Raw genomic sequence first — 6,061 nt, 5'->3', positions numbered from 1 at the left:
CATGAGCTGAGCCCTCCAAACTCATGCCCCAGATGGAGAGGAGATACACTGAGGAATTCAACAGACCTCGTAATGAATGAGTTGAACAGACAAAATCATGCCATTGCACTTACAGACTATGTCAGCTCTAAGAGGGAAGGTTTACTGAAACATATATAGGAAAGCAACATAGCCCTGTTTCGCTACGATCTTTTGTCCAACCAAATCTATCACATTTTATTGGAAAAATAAACCCTGCAGAGTGGCCCTTCAGGCTCATATTCTAGGTAGGATTTGCATAGATTAGATGCAAAATTTAAAAACTTTAGCCCATTTTCTGCTGGGTACCAGAGGAGTTTTTTATAAACTTCGGTAGTAGAATAGGAGCGACTAACAATTATATATACACACTTCCACTCTGTGAGTAGCAATAGCTGTATGCCATATCTTGTATACGATATGCTCAGTCAGCTCGCAAGCCGCAATCACAACACCGGAGTTTCATTCATATCTTCTAACCTGCCTCCTGGCGCTCAGCCGCCTCGGCAGGAGCACAGAAGGCTGGGTGGGATGGTGAGAGGTAGATTACTTCATCCACATAAAAGTAACTGCGGGGTGGGAGGAAACATCTCATAATTAGAACACGGGATGGAAATGACGGTTTCTACCAACTCTGCCACAGACTGAGTTTGTGATCCTTGGCAAAAAGCTTATCGACGACCTTCCTTTCTCCTCTACAAAGACAGGGACAGTAAGGCACGGGGAGACTAGAACAGTAAGCGTCCATAAGCACCCCGAGATTTTCTCAGATGGCAGCAGGACCTTTGCCAGGCCGGCAGGACCCGTCGCCCAGGCCGCCCCGCCACCGCCGGCCGGCCCGCTTCAGCGCGGTGTCTCCGCTCTAGCCCCAGCCGGAGACGGTAATGTCTTGGTATTTCGGGAGGGTGTTACTACGGCGGCCTTCGCCCCCGGGGCGGGAATCCACGAGGCGGCGGGTGACCCGTGTCCCTCAGCCGCCCACCGCCGAAGGCCGCTGCGAAGGCCGGGCCGGGCCGGGCCCTCACCAGGCGGCGCTGAGCGCTGGGGCGGGCGGTTCCCCTGTCAGGTTTCGTCGCGCCCCGGCAGCAGGTGCCGCCCGCCCGGCCCGGCTCTGCCCGCCCCGGCCCGGCCTCCCAGAGGCGCGGCGGGAGGCGGGGAGGGGGCGGCGGCGGCCCGGCGGCAAGGGGGTCCGGCGGGCTGGTTGCAGGGCCCCGCGAAGCGCCTCTCGCAGCGCCGCGGGCATGAGGCGGGCGGCAGGAGGCGGCGCGGCGGCGGGCGAGGTGAAGGCGACCTTGCCGCCGCTCCTCCCGCCCGCAGCGGCGGGACGGGCCGCCCTCCTCACGGCATGCGGCTGCCGGCAGGCTGCAGGTGGGTGTCTGGGGCGGCGCGGGGCCGCGGGGGGCCCGGCCCCAGGCGGGGCGGGATGCGCGGCTGCCCGCGGCGAGGGGAGTGCCGTGCCGCGCCGCGGCCGGCGGCGGCTGCCCCTCTCCACGCTCCCGCCCCGGCGCCGCCCATTGCCGGGGCCGAGCCGGCGCGTGTGTCAACACGGGGCCGCGGCGCCGGCCCTGCCCCCGGCGCCTCCCCGAGGTCGCCCGGCGGAGGTCGCCCGGGCGGCGGAGGCCGCGGCGCGGCGGGGAGGAGCCGCCGCCGCCGCTCGGTACTTCCCGGGGAGGTAGGAGACAGCCCCGTCCCTCTGCCCCGCTACGCGGGGGGCCGGCGGGCCGGCGCCGGCCGCCCCGCGCCTCGGCAGGCCCCGCGGCCGGCCCCTTGGCGGGCCTCGTCCCTGCGGAAAGTTTTCCTCGACCGCGTCGCTGCCGACCCCGGCGGGAGCCGCGGGCCGAGCCGGCCGGAGCGGCCGTGCCTCCCCGCAGCGCCGGGCTGGCCGCCCGCTGGGCTGCGCCCGGGGGCCGGTCCCGCGGCGGCTTTCGGAGCTGCAGCTGTCCCGGGGGACACTCGTACCCGCGAGTACCGGGAGTCTGAGAAGGAATTTAAAAGTTATTTCAGGTACTCTACTTACCCCGTCGTTCCCCTGCTTCTAGCTTTTGTTTTTTTGGGGTTTTTTTGATAATTCTGTGAGAACAGTGGCGCTTTTTTCTCTGCGCTTTGCGTGAGAGAGTTGGCTACGTAAGTTGGCTTGCTCTATTTAACCGAACTGTAATAGGCAGAAACCTCTAAAAGCGTTGGCTGAACCATTCTCAGATCCAGCTGTCGCTTTTAAGTTGCAATTTCTCTTAAAAATTAATTTTCATTCACCTGTGTGTTTTGGACCTAATTCTGCAAGCATGTCTGAGTAACGCTGGGCATGTACGGTTGTATTTATGGAGCAGTGACGTTATTTTATAACGTCCCCGGGGGAGGAAACTGCTGTGCTGTGTTTGTACAGCACCTTCTGCAGCTGGTCCTGATCCTGTCTGGCACTCCTGTGCCTGACTCTGGTTCAGTAGCTTTGACAGGGCCAAATAGCCCTTTTGTGATGGTGTCACTGAAAGTTGGCTTAAGCAAACCCATCCTGCTGAACAGTAGATCACACTTCTTTAACAGCAGATGTATTGAAATGTCTTGTTTATTGTGTCTTGTCCTCTTGGTCTGTGTTTGCAAAGCGGAGACATAATTCGTAATTGCGGCTCTTAGGGTTATGCAATTAACAACATACTTAAGAGAGCAGTAGCATAGTCTTTTGATCTGGAAAGAAAATAAACCATTCAAGTACATCTGGGTTTTCAAAGCGGCAGGGTACTTCCTCTTCCACTGTCTCCTTACCACTTAGCATGTGTCCATATAGCAAGCCAGTGAGTTCACGATAACACTTCTTCTAGTACTGTACTAGATAAATCTTAATTAACTACTTTTTCTACCTAGTGATGCTCCAGGGTGAGGTTACACTTTCAACAAAGTGTACTGTAGTGAATGAATCAAAATTAGAGCATGTTGTCATTTTAAAGAGAATTTGTTATGTCACTATAAAACACATTTGCAACTATTTTAGAGAAATAGGGAAAGGTTTTTGTGTTTTCTCTCTCCCCCCGCCCTTCTTTTTTATTAATTAGACCAATTAGTCTTGAGAATTCAAAAACTAACTTTTTTTTTCCCCCAATGGAGGTAGTTGAACCAATTCAAGGTATTTCATTTCTCCACAAACTTTGCTGTATTTATGGTTTTAGTCCAACATGCTTATTACACTTCATTACTACACTAGACTTCCATAAGGCAGCGGTCACCCAGTGGTCTTACAATTACCATTACCATTTGTGATCCTTTTAAAAAGGCAGTTATTATTTATGAGGTCCTGATAGATAGAGCTCCACTAATAACATTTTTAGGCATCTGCAAATCAAAACACATTTTAAAATAATGTCATCTTATAATGTAAATGCAAAGAGAAGTGGAGTTCATTGAAGGTATGCAATTTAAAACAAACCCCATACGCTCAACCTGACAGAGCATGAAGGGATTATCCAGACTTGACTCATCTGTGTAGATTGTGCATTTCAGGCTGACTGCTGAGCTGAGCAACAGTCCGCTGGAGTGATTTCACTGCCTGCTTCTCTGGGTTGTACCAGCCTTTAAAAACATTACTAGTATTCCAGAGCTGTTTATTTTTTTGAAGAAAACTAGGCTTGCAGTCAATGAGACTTGAAAAGATTGGAGATTCAGTTCGATATTTGGTGAAACCTATTTACTGTTCAGTTTTACATAGGTAAGTCGAAAACCTTGTGAGATTTTCTTCTGTGAGATCTTACACATCCTACGTGCAGTTGAAAATGCTCTTTAAGCAAGCTGGAAAAAGACAATTCAAAGTCAGCGTGAAGTGAAACGAGGAACTTGCTTGGCTCAGGTCAGTTTTTGTTGTACTCAGAAATGGCTATGGCTGAGCAACTCCGTGTTCAGTAGAAAGGAGATGTGTGATTTAGTTTGACTTCTTTCATTACAGCAGTCATAAAATCTTGTTTGGTATTTTCTGCATCAGATTCATAACTTCTGGTTTGAACCAATACTTTAAAAAAAAAAAATTGCCCTTAAACGCTTAAAGTCTGTGTAGTTTTTCCACTGGTTGCACTTTATTTTTTAAGTAAAACAGATCCTAATCTGAATTTTGCAAGCCTCAGCTTCCCTCAGCTTCCAATCATGGATCTCTTCATAGTCTGTATTTTAAATAATTCTTAAAAACTGAAGTGCTTGAAAGAGAGTGACAGTAGTAAGAAAAGGGGGGAGGAGATTATAGTAACTAAGAGGAAGGATAGAAAATGTGTGATGGCATAAAACTCCTCTTTTTCCCATTCTGTAAATATTATTCTGCTGCTTTTGGTGCTCTGTGAAGCAGTGTCCCACATGTAGCTAGGAAGTTGTGGATAAGGTTTTTTTTAAGTTATTCGAGAGAGATTTCATCGTTCACTCATTTCCATAGTGTTTGTTGCCATGGCAGCTAGCCAGCGGCCTTACTAGTGATGAAGGTGGTTACACTTCGGTTCTGTGTCTTGTGGTACTGGAAACTATATCTGAGGTACCGTAAGAAACAGATGTTGTACAAAGACTGCAGTGAGTTGTTTCTGTGAAGAGACCGAAATGTTTCTGTCCTCAGACTGAAGTTATTGTACAGTGATGCTTTATATCTCTTATTATGTATAGTTATGTTTAAAATGCCTTCAGTCTACAAGCTTGCTAAATATTTACAATAAATATACTACTTCTACCATATGTTTGAAGCAAGAAACCCATTAATTGAACAAGCCTGTATTTTTATTCTTGAAAGAATTGACGCTTACTTCATTTTAGTTGCTAAATTGTATGTTAAGTGTAGAATATAACAAAAGCAGAGGTGAGATGGTGTAACAAGAAGCAGAGTCATTTTTCTTGCCTCCTGGTCTCAAACTGTAGTCATTTCCAGTTAGCACATAGATAGAAAATCAATTGTAATCTGCTCATAATTGCCTTCCTGGTAGAGTTATGAGGCATTTCTCTCCCCCGTCTCTCTTCCCTGCCCCCCCGCCCTTTTCTTCTTTTTTTTTTTTTTTTTTTAAATTATTATTTTTTCTCTCTGTCTCCGTATTTTTTCCTCTGCATGTCTTGTGGAATAGGCACAGAGTTAGAGGAGAAAATACTGTATGGATATTTTTCACTGTAAAGCTCTGCATCTTTAAATGTTTTTGTGTAACAGCTTGAGGCTCTGTCAAAAATTATGTTCCTTACCACGTTGTCTAGTGATGAGCAGAAATTGAGGAAGGTTTTCATAACCTTGGGGCTTTCTGCTTAGATGAACTAGCATTTCTCTTTTACCTATTAGGATTGATTACTTCGCGGTAGATCACATTTCTTGTGTAAAAGGCTGAGCTTGCACGACAAAAAAATCAAATTGTATTTTGCTTAGTATGAAGTGCTGGGCTTGACACTTGACACTGAGTTTCCCATTCTGCAAGGATATTGTATTCCCCAGTTAAGGAATTATCTTAGCTTTTTGTTAAACTCAAGCTCCATTCATTCTTGAATCACAGCTGCAGAATGAGAATGTTTGGAAGAGTACTTTAATTTTCAGACTTGTATTTCTGCTGTCCCGACTGGAAAGGTCCAGACAAGACCATTTCAAAGTTTGCCCTGGGGAGTAACGAAGCTCACCCTCTGCAACTGCGAGATTCGTCATTCTTCCAGGCTCACCTCACAGCACACGCCAGACTACCTCTCCTGACTGCCTGGCCATTTTAAGGTTGTATTTGCTTGATTTATGATACCAGTGTAACACTGACATATGTCATCCTCCTCCCTGGGAGGGGAGATGTCTGTTTATGTATATATGTACATGTATATGTGTGTATATGGGTAGATAGATACAGAATGAATGCTAGACCATCCTAGGGTCCACCGTCCTCTAAATGTAGAAAGCTTGTATGTGCTGACAAATACAGCTCCCAGTACCTCTTTTTTTAGACCAAAGTGATTTGGTTCTGAGTTCTTTCAGGATAAATATGTCCTTTGCATAAAACTTTTGCGAGATTATACAAAGTGTTTAAAATGTATTCTGTGTCAAAATTTTAGTTTTCTTGAGGGTGGA

At 47.8% G+C, this 6,061-nt stretch overlaps 1 protein-coding gene across 1 annotated transcript in view; it reads left to right on the top strand.

Moving 5' to 3' along the window:
• The first annotated feature begins 1,795 nt into the window (after positions 1–1,795).
• ZC3H12C (zinc finger CCCH-type containing 12C) overlaps positions 1,796–6,061 on the top strand; it is a 45,611-nt gene continuing 41,345 nt past the window's right edge. Inside the window, exon 1 of the mRNA XM_075140007.1 lies at positions 1,796–2,022. The gene's annotated coding sequence lies outside the window, so the exon portion shown is untranslated. The remainder of the gene's footprint in view (positions 2,023–6,061) is intronic.

This window comes from Calonectris borealis, chromosome 1, assembly GCF_964195595.1.
Source record: "Calonectris borealis chromosome 1, bCalBor7.hap1.2, whole genome shotgun sequence".
In the NCBI taxonomy this organism is placed as follows: domain Eukaryota; kingdom Metazoa; phylum Chordata; class Aves; order Procellariiformes; family Procellariidae; genus Calonectris; species Calonectris borealis.
This window is presented reverse-complemented; position numbering and strand designations above follow the sequence as displayed.